Here is a 13,907-nt window from a genome sequence, read left to right as displayed (position 1 = left end):
AAAAACTTCTTACATCAGGGATAACGACATTTTATGAGTTGATAATTAATTTAAGAACTTTTGGCTTTTACATTTAAAGCGAAGAATGACACACAAGGTATTTCAACTACGCCAGTCGTAAAAGTGCAATTAACTTTGATTTTTAATGTCACTTTATTGTGAGCCGTTTAATTAGTGGCAACAATGAGTCGCCGAAGTACATTCGGTTTGTGTAAAATAAAAGGGAAAAAAAAAGAAAGAAAGAAAGAAAGAAAGAAAGAAAGAAAAGCATTGAAACCAGTATCACTAGGGATTAGATGTCTGTGCTATTAAAAAGACGCCCTCCAGAAGATTTCTTCATACATCAGTGATCTCTTGACGTACTTTAAGTCTCATTAAGCTGCAACAGCAAGATCAGAACTCCACAATATTGGTGAGTTTCAATTGAATCGTTCATGCAAACGTCCTAACTGTAAATATTTTGTACAAATATATCGAAATGGTTGGTAGTTTTGAGAAACAGAAATTGGCCCTCTTCTTATACCAGAAGAACATTCACACCTAAGCTAGACGGAGTATTGGTCGATTGCGCCTCCCGAATTTGTAGTAGTTTATTGAAGCCTGCGTCTCTTTAGCATGAAGCAAGTCACCACCAATGTACGCTGGGTGCCCACCGATGCGGTTATTTCCTCAGTTTTTATTATTTAAATAAAAGGGCCTCTGGAGCAAGGCTATACCAAATGGAATACCAATACATCATGAAGTTACAGGCAAACCTTATTTTGCATTGAATTTTCTTGTATCATTTCTAGAGTTGGCTTCCAGACACTGTCCTCTATGAAATCAAACTCTTATCACTAAATATATGATAGTATTGCTTTCGTTCCGAACTCGCAACGCAGCGCGGCTTCACCGCTCGCGTATTTGGGTATTGCGCGAACCAGCGAATACGACAGCCACGCAAGTTATCTATCTTGACCCTGTTCTTCTAACTCAAAGTAGGTTGGCGTTCAACGGAAAAATAGTCCAGCCTAGCCTAAATTCAAGGCCAAAAGTAGGAGAGAGGTCAAGCGAATAATTTTTGACACATTTGATTAAAGTGTTTACAAAATATGTTAGGAAGGTTATCTTTCAAAATTGGTAAAAATGAAGGAAGAGAAGTTTGTTTTACCCTCAGAGGTCGATGTATTTGGCACTAAAACTATTTTGATGATGTGCCATTCGGTTTAATGTACTCGCAAGATACATATGGTCTGTCTCTGTTACATAAATATAAATAGTACATATGAAATAGAACATTGTAGGGAGATAAATAATCTTTGGTTAACAAATATGATAATTTGCTTTCGTCAATTCAATGCGAATACACTCTCCTCCAAAACATGGATTTAGTAGCTCCATTATCGGAAGAAAAGAATTCTTCTTTCTTCTTGTTCTTATTTTCATGTAAATCTAAATTGGGCAACGACGGCGGCTTTTGGCTTCATCGACAGAAAGAACAACGAACACTACCACGCCCAGTCTCACTGCTAAAACTAAACATGTTATTGCGCTTTTAAAAAACATGGGAACCTTAAAGTTAGAAGCAAAAGTAACGGATTTCGCGCTTTTTACGCTCCCGTCATTCATAATTACAACGATTGCAAAAAAAAAAAAAACGTAACTTCTTACAGCAGGGATAATGACATTTTATAGGTTGATAGTTAATTTAAGAACATTTGGCTTTTACATTCAAAGCGAAGGATCACACACAAGGTATTCAGCAACTACGCCAGTCGTAAAAGTCCAATTAACTTTGCCTTTTAATGTCAATTCATTGTGAGCCGCTTAATTAGTGGCAACAATGAGTCGACGAAGAACATTTGGCTTGTGTAAAATAAAGGGAAAAAAAAAGGAAAGAAAGAAAAGCATTCAAACTAGGATCAAGTAGGGATTAGATGTCTGTGCTATTAAAAAGGCGCCCTCCGGAAGTTTTCTTCATACATCAGTGATCTCTTGACGTACTTTAAGTCTCATTAAGCTGCAACAGCAAGATCAGAACTCCACATATCGGTGAGTTTTAACTGAATCGTTGATGCAAACGTCCTAACTGTAAATATTTTGTACAAATATATCGAAATGGTTGGTAGTTTTGAGAAACAGAATCCTTAAGTCAGTCGTCTAGCGATAGTTATTTGAGAAGATCTCCCAGACGTAATTGGCCCTCTTCTTATACCAGAAAAACATTCACACCTAATCTAGACGGAGTATTGGTCGACTGCGCCTCCCGAATTTGTAGTAGTTTTTTGAAGCCTGTGTCTCTTTAGCATGATGCAAGTCACCACCAATGTACGCTGGGTGCTCGCCGATGCGGTTACTCAAACCTGTATATAACGGCCCTGTATATAGCGGTCACCCTGTGTATAACGGTCATTGAATAACTTCCCAAAAATCGTCCCTTATATTTTTTATTATTTAGACAACGGGCCTCTGGAGCAAGGGTACACCAAAAGGAATACCAATACATCATAATAGTCATGGGCAAACCTTATTTTGCCATTGAATTTTCTTGTATCATTTCTAGAATTGGCTATCAGCTGGCTCTCTATGAAGTTAAACTCTTTTAATATACGCGATATTATTGGCTTCCTTCACCTCGCAACTCTCGCTCTCACCGCTCGCATAGTTAGCTATTCCGCGTACCAACGACACCGCCAGTCAGGCAAGTTATCTATCTTGATCCCCATTGTTCCAACTCAGAGAAGATAGGCGTTCAATCGAAAAGACGTAAGTCTCAATTCAGGGTTAAAAGTACGAGATAGGTCAAGCAATTGATTTGTAACACAGGTGATTTAAGTTTTACAAAATATGTTTGGGATGTTATCTTTCAAATTTGGTAAACATGAAGGAATGGAACTTGTTTTGCCTTCAGAGATCGAGGTATTTGGCACTAAACTCGCAAGATACATATGGTCTGTCTCTGTTACGCAAATATAAATAGTACATATGAAATAGAACGTTGTATGGGGATAAATAATATTTGGTTAACAAATATGATAATTTACTTTCTCTAATTCAATGCGAATACACTCTCCTCAAAAACATGGATTAAGTACTTCCATTATCAGAAGAAAAGAATTCTTCTTTCTTCTTCTTATTTTCATGTAAATCTAAACTGGGCAACGACGGCGGCTTTTGGCTTCAACGAGAGAAAGAACAACGAACACTACCACGCCCAGTCTCACTGCTAAAACTAAACATGTTATTGCGCTTTTAAAAAACATGTGAACCTTAAAGTTACGCTCCCTTTGAACATTCATTATTACAACGACCGCTAAAAAAACTTTTCACAGCAGGGATAATGACATTTTATGAGTTGATAGTTAATTTAAGAACTTTTGGCTTTTACATTCAAAGCGAAGGATCACACACAAGGTATTTCAACTACGCCAGCGGTAAAAGTTCAATTAACTTTGCCTTTTAATGTCCATTCATTGTGAGCCGTTTAATTAGTGGCAACAATGAGTCGCCGAAGCACATTCGGTTTGTGTAAAATAAAGGAAAAAAAAAAAGAAAGAAAAGCTTTGAAACCAGGATCACTAGGGATTAGATGTCTGTTCTATTAAAAAGGCGCCCTCCAGAAGATTTCTTCATACATCAGTGATCTCTTGACGTACTTTAAGTCTCGTTTAGCTGCAACAGCAAGATCAGAACTCCACAATATTGGTGAGTTTCAATTGAATCGTTCATGCAAACGTCCTAACTGTAAATATTTTGTACAAATATATCGAAATGGTTGGTAGTTTTGAGAAACAGAAATTGGCCCTCTTCTTATACCAGAAGAACATTCACACCTAAGCTAGACGGAGTATTGGTCGACTGCGCCTCTCGAAATTGTAGTCGTTTATTGAAGCCTGCGTCTCTCTAGCATGAAGCAAGTCACCAACAATGTACGCTGGGTGCCCTCCGATGCGGTTATTTCCTCTGTTTTTATTATTTAGACAACGGGCCTCTGGAGCAAGGGTACACCAAATGGAATACCAATACGTCATGAAGTTATAGGCAAACCTTATTTTGCAATTGAATTTTCTTGTATCATTTCTACAATTGGTTTCCAGACACTGTACTCTATGAAATCAATCTCTTATCACTAAATATACGATTGTATTGCTTTCGTTCCGACCTCGCAACGCAGCGCGGCTTCACCGCTCGAGTATTTAGCTATCGCGCTTACCAGCGGATACGACAGCCCCGCAAGTTATCTATCAGTTGGCCCTGTTCTTCTAAGTCAGAGTAGGTTTGCGTTGAACGGAAAATAGTCCAGCCTAGGCTAAATTCAGGGCCAAAAGTACGAGAGAGGTCAAGCGAACAATTTGTGACACAGTTGATTAAAGTCTTTAAGAAATATGTTTGGAAGGTTATCTTTCAAAATTGGTAAAAATGAAGGAATAGAAGTTTGTTTTACCCTCAGAGGTCGATGTATTTGGCACTAAACTGAACTATTTTGATGATGTGCCATTCGGTTTAAAGTACTCGAAAGATACATATGGTTTGTCTCTGTTACATAAATATAAAAAGTACATATGAAATAGATCATTGAAGGGAGATAAATAATCTTTGGTAAACAAATATGATAATTTGCTTTCGTCAATTCAATGCGAATGCTCTCTCCTCCAAAACATGGATTTAGTAGTTCCATTATCGGAAGAAAAGAATTCTTCTTTCTTCTTGTTCTTATTTTCATGTAAATCTAAATTGGGCAACGACGGCGGCTTTTGGCTTCATCGAGAGCAAGAACAACGAACACTACCACGCCCAGTCTCAATGCTAAAACTAAACATGTTATCGCCCTTTTAAAAAAACATGGGAACCTTAAAGTTAGAAGCAAAAGCAACGGATTTCGCGTGTTTTACGCTCCGGGCATTCATAATTACAACGACTGCTAAAAAACTTAACCTCTTACAGCAGGGATAATGACATTTTATGAGTTGATAGTTAATTTAAGAACTTTTTGTCTTTTACATTTAAAGCGAAGGATGACACACAAGGTATTTTAACTACGCCAGTCGTAAAAGTCCAATTAACTTTGCCTTTTAAAGTCAATTCATTGTGAGCCGCTTGATTAGTGGCAACAAAGAGTCACCGAAGAACATTTGGCTTGTGTAAAATAAAGGAAAAGAAAAAGAAAGAAAGAAAAGCATTGAAACCAGGATCACGTAGGGATTAGATGTCTGTGCTATTAAAAAGGCGCCCTCCAGAAGATTTCTTCGTACATCAGTGATCTCTTGACGTACTTTAAGTCTCGTTTAGCTGCAACAGCAAGATCAGAACTCCACAATATTGGTGAGTTTCATTTGAATCGTTCATGAAAACGTCCTATTGAAATATATCGAAATGGTTGGTAGTTTTGAAAACAAAATCCTTAGGTCATGCAGTCGTCTAGCGATATTATTTAAGGTCTCCCAAATTTAATTGGCCTTGTTATACCAGAACAACATTCACACCTAAGCAAGGTTATTTGTCGACTGCGCCTCCCGAATTTGAAATAGTTTTTTTTTCAAGCCTGCGTCTCCGGATTAAGCATGAAGCAAGTCACCACTAATGTAAATTGGGTGCCCGCCAATGCGGTTATTCGCTCATTTTTTGTTATTTAGATAACTGTGCCTCTAGAGCTAGGGTTACCCTAATGAAATACCAATACATTATGAAGTTATAGGCAAACCTTATTTTGCAATTGAATTTTCTTGTATCATTTCTAGAATTGGCTTCCAGACACTGACTCTATGAAATCAAACTCTTTTCACTAAATATACGATAGTATTGCCTTCATTCCGACCTCGCAGTGCAGCGTGAGTTCACCGCTCGCGTATTTAGGTAATGCTCGTACCAGCGAATACGATAGCCACGCAGGTTATTTATCTTGACCCTGTTCTTCTAACTCAGAGTAGGTTGGCGATAGTCCAGCCTAGCCTAAATTCAGGGCCAAAAGTACGAGAGAGGTCAAGCGAATAATTTTTGACACATTTGATTAAAGTGTTTACAAAATATGTTTGCAAAGTTATCTTTTAAAATTAACAAAATTGAAAGAATAGAAGTTTGTTTTACCCTCAGAGGTCGATGTATTTGGCACTGAAACTATTTTGATGATGTGCCATTCAGTTTAAAGTACTCGCAAAATACATATGGTCTGTCTCTGTTACATCAATATAAATAGTACATATGAAATAGAACATCGTAGGGAGATAAAGAATCTTTAGTTAACAAATATGATAATTTGCTTTCGTCATTTCATTTGGAATACACTCTTCTCCAAAACATGGATTAAGTACTTCCATTATCGGAAGAAAAGAATTCTTCTTTCTTCTTCTCATTTTCATGTAAATCTAAATTGCGCAACGATGGCGGCTTTTGACTTCATCGAGAGAAAGAACAACCATGTCATGTCAACCAGGTCACCAACAATGTACATTGGGTATCCGCCAATGCAGTTATTTGCGCATTTTTTATTATTTAGACAACGTGCCTCCGGAGCAAGGGTACCCCTAATGAAATACCAATACATCATGAAGTTATAGGCAAACCTTATTTTGCCATTGAATATTCTTGTATCATTTCTGAGAGTTGGCTACCAGACACTCTATGAAATCAAACTTTTTTCACTGAGTATACGCCATCACCACCTTCATTCACCACCGTATTTAGCTATTGCTCGTACCAGCGAATACGACAGCCACGCAAGTTATCTATCTTGACCCTGTTCTTCTAACTCAGAGTAGGTTGGCGTTCAACCGAAAATAGTTCAGTAAACCTAGAAATTCAGGGCCAAAAGTACGAGAGAGGTCAAGCGAATAATTTTTGACACAGTTGATTAAGGTTTTTACAAAATATGTTTGGAACTGGTTATCTTTCAAAATTGGTAAAAGTGAAGGAATAGAAGTTTGTTTTGCCCTCAGAGGTCAAGGCCTTGGCACTAAAACTATTTTGATGATGTGCCATTCAGGTTACAGTACTCGCAAGATACATATGGTCTGTCTCTGTTACATAAATATAAATAGTACATATGAAATAGATCATTGTAGAAAGATAAATAATCTTTGGTAAACAAATATGATAATTTACCTTCTTCAATTAAATTCAATGCGAGTACAGTCTCCTCCAAAACATGGATTAAGTACTTCCATTATTAGAAGAAAAGAATTCTTTCGTTTTATTTTTATTTAAACCCAGATTGAGTTGTAATTAGCAACGACGGCGGCTTTTGGCTTCATTAAGAGAAAAAACAACGAAACCTACCACGCCCAGTCTTACTGCTACAAACTAAACATGTTATTGCACTTCTAAATAACATGTGAACCTTGAAGTTAGAAGCCGAAGTAACGGATTTGGCGCGTTTTACGCTCCCGTCAATAATAATTACAACGACCACTACGAAACCTTCGTCCTCGTCTTATTCTTAAGCTGTTCGACGCCAGTATGATCCGCATCGGGTCAAATGATTGCAATAACTTTCATTTTGCCTAAATATCTCGACTTTTTCAGATATCCGTTGGAAAATTTTCGGTAAAGGATATACTTCGTCATTGTCCGAGTTTCTTTTTGGGGGAAACCTTGAGAACGCGATAAAAATATTGGGTGATTCTGTTTAAACAACAAGGCGAGATGTGTTATAAACAAATCTCTGAGGGATTTCCTACGTCATCACACGCTAAACTAGTTCCCAGTCCCCTGGACACTATTTTTCTCATTTTGGGCTACTTTGTACGACTAAAACAGCACCTTATTGTTTTTTCTAGCACATTTCTTTTATAATTTTGTAATTAAGACATGGTAAACTTTAAAAGAACGCAATTTTTTTTACTTCATGGGCACTTTAAGCAGAACCAAACTACCAAGCATTATCTTTCCGAAGGTAAAATGCATCTCTCAGTCGCTTCAAGGAGATGTTTGATAATGTTGACGGTCTTCAAGAAATCAATCAAAATGTTTTCCAGAAATTCTCGCTAAAACCTGCTTGACTATTTGTAGCACATGGCGGGAGAATATATCGAGAATTTTATGTGTGTGTATGTATGTTTTAAATGTGTGACATATTGATCTGAGCGCTTATATTGTGTTACAATCTTGATAACTAAATAGCGGTGATGTGTTTGTGTTTGGTTTCCTTGTGCTTCGTTTTGCCTTACTAATACATATTTATATCTTTTTTTCTTTTTCATTTCAGTCATCATGACTTGCATTAATAAGCTTATTTTGGCCTTTGTTATTGTCCAAGTGGCATTGGTTCTGGCCAAACCGCACAAGCCTCATTCCAATCGCATTATGGAGGACTTTTTCAACAAACGAGCAAGTAAGACGGATCTTAGAAGTTACCAGCTTTTTTTTCCATCTGTTAAAATTAAAACATGATTCAACCTCCACAGAACATTGAAAGATGAAACGCCTAGACACTCTAAATCTAAATTTAAAGCTCGGCAAAACGCTTTCAGATACCAAGCCGACAATATGAAATCATGGAATTTAGTGTGAGGTTTTTTAATAAAAGAAGTTACTTCACATGCAAGAACTGAACTACAAAACCATGATTTATAAATGTCGTGTATGGAGACATCGAAAAGTCTGTTACATACAACCTTTGAGAATCTTTATTAGTAATTATATAACATTATTAATTATTGATTAATAATTATCATGTATGGTTTATAGAAGGAATTCACAAATATCAGATTTGTCTGTCCCTGTTTTGCTAACAACAACAACAACAACAACAACAACAACAACATATTTAGGCCTTCGTAGCTTGATTCAAAAAAAATATGTATAACACAACTGGCAGCGCCGTGACAAACAGGGTCAACCAACGAATTTTTAAAATAAATTGACGTTTCGTATGCTAAGTAACATACACAACTATTTATGTAATTAATCTTAACCCTTTGCATTTTGGCTCCTAGAAGTGATCAATATGTAACTTCTCCTCAAAATACTCCCGAAATACATTGTCAAACAGGATACTAATGAGAACTCAGAGTCCTTATATAACACCAAGTTTTCAGAACTAACTGAAGATGTAAAGGGAAATTAGGGTAATTGGCAATCAGAAAGGAGAATTGGCAGTAAAATGTGCCGTGAGCTGATGAGCGTTGAGGAAATTCAAGTTCAAAAATTCAAAATGTATTTTAATTTATCTCAGCTCAGCTTTACAGAGGATACAGATTAGAATTGACATAAAGAAATTAATACATTATAAATTAAGAGTGAAGATAATAATATCTAAATAGGGAGTGAGTTGGGATCATTCAAAAAGCAAATTGCAATATGTTACAATTACGCACAGGATTAATTCCGACTCCAACACAATGTTAATAGTTGAGGACTAATACAACTTGGTTGTTCTAACTACATGTAAGAAGATTCTAGCAAGTGATTCCTCTTATGGATTTTTAATCTCATCCGACTCTCACATAGTCTCCTTCGCAGCCGCTCAGGCCGGAGTCACGGGGAGCGTTACGTGACTCCGGCACAAAAGGCTGCTGGAAGTAGAGTAACTCTAACACAATTTTTATTTTCTTACCCAAGCCGACTGCGGCAGTGGCGCTGAAACAGAAGGTGCCTTCTCCAAAAAATGCCGATCCAAATGCAAGACTGGAGAGCTAACATTAACAGCCTCGGTCTGCGGCGGGTTAAAGTGCTGCATGTGTCACACTAGATACGGGTCATGGTAAGTTACAAAAGAAAACAGCGGCTGTTGATACCTTTATGTAAAGGCCAGTGCCGTTTCTTTTAGTACTGTAATCAGGCGACAGCAACATTTCTAAGTAGCAATTTCAATAACTTAATCAAAAAAAAAAAAAATCAAAACTAATTAATTGCAGTGAGTAAAGTATCAGCACTGACGCTACCGAGAATCACAGTAATCTGTACCGGCAATAGTTTTCACGGTACGTGAATATGGCGCATGTAACCATGTTCTACAACCCCTCTGTCATGCTTATGGACTGGAAGTTAAATGATATAGCAGTTGTTCTTTGCAATGGTCACGACTGCCAAGCCAAATAATTAATTGCCATGGAAATGCTCCAACTAAAGTAAGGCATAAACAAGTCGATATTAAAACTCCCAACCAAAGCTACAAGCTCCCAGGTAAGAAAAATAACCCAAAAGCAGGAAACGTGAACAGTAAAAGAAAAATGACAACAGAGCGGTTTCCAATTGAGTGTCGTAAAACCAAAACCAAAGTAATTACTCTGGCCAATCACAACAGTTGTAAACAACACAACGAGCCAATCACAAATAGAAGCAAATACATGTGTCTGACGCCAAGCGCGGGAAAACGCGTGCGGCGAAAACACGATTGGTTTTGGTTTGTATTCCCATTGGTTAAGAAAGTAGCGCGAGTTTTGTTAACCGAACAACAACAACAACAACAACTTTATTTAATATTCATATCTTTTACAGGAATACACACAGCCCGCATTAAGCAGAGCTAATCGAGGCGGGCTGTGTGAGTTAATAATTATTACAAACAGAAAATTACAAACATGCTGGCAAACGGAAAACTTAACTTTACATAATAACGCAGATTTAGATAAGGCTATACATCATAATTAAAGTAAATTATACGTAATTTTTTATTATCATTAATATTACAATAGAAAGGAGATGAAAAGGGAAAAGGAGAATCAGATTATACTGAGAATATCTCAGTATAATCTCAGTATTTTTATACAAAGAGAATAGCATGGATGATCAGTTTTAGTTTTCAATTTGGTCAATTATCGTTTCCACTTCAATATAGGAGTCTACAGTTTCAAGTGTATCAAATAACTTTCCTTTTAGGGATCCTTTAAAAGATTTTTTTGTACTTTTTTTAGATGCAAAACCAAAGCAAACGCGTTGTTATTTTCGACACTCAATTGACAACCGCTCTAATAAGTTTTACGTCAATTTATTCATGATACAGGTGATAATGGAGTAAATTCTTTTCCAAAGGTTACAAGTACCCTAAATAATGATGGTTCTCTTTTTGTTTCTACAGTACCGTTGAATAGTGAGAGTTATTTCTGAACAGGATGCACGAGTGTGGCGGCCATCAGCAGTACCGCAGTTTTGTCGCAACAGTAGTGTGAGGCACTATTTAGTGCATTGTGTGTATTAGGCGACAAAATGAAAAATAAAGGCTATTTTGGTAAACAAAGTATGTCAGAGTTGAAGTTCCAATTGCTTTGGGTCGTTTAGATCTCATACATACATACATACATACATACATACATACATACATACATACATACATACATACATACATACATACATACATACATACATACATACATACATACATACATACATACATACATACATACATACATACATCTGAGCTGATTTTCCAGAAGGTGGCTACAGAAATTAAAGTTTTTGTTAATTTTTCTTAGGATATTTCTTTCTTTCTTTTTTTTTTTTAGCGTTTTCAATTAATTTTCACATTTCAAAAGCTTCAAATTGCTTTTCGAAAAGGCGCTTTCTTGGGTACTAAGAAAGACGTGACGGATGGTCCATTTGTTTTCTTTTCAAAAAAATAGGAATTAACAACTCTTATACACTCGAAAGAGACTTATCGACTGAAGCATTTGCGTCGAAAATGAGTTCCACTTACCACTGCACCCGATTTTGCCGCCATGGCGCAAACCGTTCGACGTGAAATTTCGCGCCAAAAAAGTGAGACGTTTGTCTCAATTTTGATTTTTGTCTAGGGTCTGTCGGATTATGCTCGTAAAATAGAGTGTTATGCCATGGGCTATAGGAAACACGGGTTTCGACTAAATAAAGATTGCATTTATTTCAAATAAAGTTGAATTACTCACAGTGAAGTAGTCTTTTGTCCTTTCTAGTCGTTTCTCCCCATTTATGTGACGTAGAATAGCCCTATAAACATTCTATATTCGCCAAATGCATTCGTTAAGGTGGCTGGTACCAGTTTTCAGCTTTTTGACAGTTTATGACTTTGAAAGAATAGGACAAAAAGATCAACCAAGGCCATTGTAACACTTTTGTAGGGGTGAATTATATAATTTATAGTGTTATTTCGGCACTGGCGGTTTCCATGGCAACGTTTTCCAAGAACTATTCAGACCTACTTTTTAGCTCGTGGCACTAATAATTAAAAAATTAACCCGGTGACCCCCTGTTTTTTTTTTTTTAATAATAGCTTTCGGCCTTTGAAAAGGAAAATGCACAATGATTTTAAAAAAATTCTACGGAACGGATTTTTTGTAAATTGGGGAAAAAGATAACTTTTACGCAGTGAAAATTTTCTACCGAAGATTTTTTAAATTTTTTTTCTGATGTTTCCTCTCAATAATAATATCATATTGAAACAATAATCAAAGGCGGCCTGTGAGCCAACTCGTGAATGCAGATGACACATAGTAATTGAAATTTAGACGGCTACGGAAACTTCCTCAAAAGCTAAAAGAAATTATATCTTTGCCCGATTATGTAACGAAAAATGACCATTCTTGTACTATTAAAATGATTGTCAAATTATTCTGTACAGATTGAATAAGCCGATTATTATGATGCGCCGATTAAAAAAAATCACGTGTTTTTTTTTATTCAAAGTTCATAGGAGCACGCCATGTGCAGCTACGTCATGCAAATTCGTGTCCCCGATAGTCCGGGGCTACTGGATTTCGCGATCGGGCTAGTGGATTCTAACCATCACTTGCCCGATGGGCAAGTGAAGTTCTTTTTGGAATTAAAATTACAAAATTACTGTAGGGCAAGCCGATCTCACAAAGGGAAATATGTTCAACAAAGTATCGCATTACATTTCATGCCCGACATAAATGCGTGAAATTTTTCCTTTGGAGTTCAGTCCACGCAATCCTCAAGTAAGAATAATGAACTATTACAAGCTCTTGTTAAATAAGAATTATTTATCGACCGCGTCCTTTTGCTTTCCCATAAATTTCCAGTTGTAAATTTCGAAAATGAAACATTTTTTCCCTGTGAAACCTCTATGAAAGCTGACAAGATCTTAAAAGTGTTCATTTCACCAGAAATTTGCATAATTTTGTTTACGACGTCAATGATGCGTGACATGGCACGTTCCGCTTTCGCGTGAAAACTGACAAATTAAATTATTTTTTAATTAAATTATTTTTAAATTAAATTATTTTTAATTCTTGAAAGAAACCGCACTTCGTAGAAAAAAACGAAAAAATCCTATAACTTTGCTCAGATTCAACGAAAAATCTCCATTCTTACACTAAAATGATTGTCAAATTATTCTCTACAGAATGAATGAGAGAATTCTGACGCGTCGTGAAACAAATTTTCACCTTTTTTTTTTTTTCACTAATTGAGTTTACGACCCCGGACTTTCTGAAAAACTGAAAAAACTTGAAACTTTGCTCAGATTGAACGAAAAATCGCCATTCTTGCACTAAAGCCGCCGTTACACGTTGAAACTTTTAGCTGAAACTTGTGTGCAACGGCAAACGAGATCAGTTTCACGAAGTGGTGTTACACGGTGAAACTCTTGTTTTTTCACCAGTGCCACCGTTGCGAGCCGTTGCAGAAGTAGAAAGCGGTTCTACTTTTCGTGAAACTTGTCTCGCAACGGGAGTTCGAAAAAGTTTCACGAAACCGACCGTGTTACACGGTGCAACGCCTGTTGAAACGTGTTTCGCAGCGCCGTTGCACACAAGTTTCAGCTAAAAGTTTCAACGTGTAACGGCGGCTTAAATGATCGTCAAATTATTCTCTACATATTGAATAAGAATTTCCTGATGCGCCATGAACAACAAATGTTCGCGTGTTTTTTTCCACTAATTGAATTTAAAACTCATTCACTGCGCACGCCCGAAAGTTAACGACAAAACCGACTGATCGACTGATCGACCAAGTCGAGAGTCAGCTATCGCTATAACTCGTTCATTGCGCATGCGCGC

At 36.8% G+C, this 13,907-nt stretch overlaps 1 long non-coding RNA gene across 3 annotated transcripts; it reads left to right on the top strand.

The window, feature by feature from the left end:
- The first annotated feature begins 253 nt into the window (after positions 1-253).
- Positions 254-11,146, top strand: LOC146449145 (uncharacterized). Of its 3 annotated transcripts, none has more exons than XR_014860727.1 (4): positions 254-412; positions 8,180-8,305; positions 9,535-9,676; positions 10,994-11,146. It is a non-coding gene; the product is annotated as an uncharacterized LOC146449145 (long non-coding RNA). The 3 variants fall into 3 exon arrangements; XR_014860728.1 differs by lacking the exon at positions 254-412 and adding an exon at positions 1,720-2,031; XR_014860729.1 differs by lacking the exon at positions 254-412 and adding an exon at positions 5,190-5,301.
- The last annotated feature ends 2,761 nt before the right edge of the window (positions 11,147-13,907 follow it).

Source organism: Pavona decussata, unplaced genomic scaffold (genome assembly GCF_977016875.1).
Source record: "Pavona decussata unplaced genomic scaffold, jaPavDecu1.1 SCAFFOLD_619, whole genome shotgun sequence".
Taxonomy (NCBI): Eukaryota; Metazoa; Cnidaria; class Anthozoa; order Scleractinia; family Agariciidae; genus Pavona; species Pavona decussata.
Note: the sequence above shows the minus strand (reverse complement) of the source record. Positions and strands in the feature narration are given on the sequence as shown.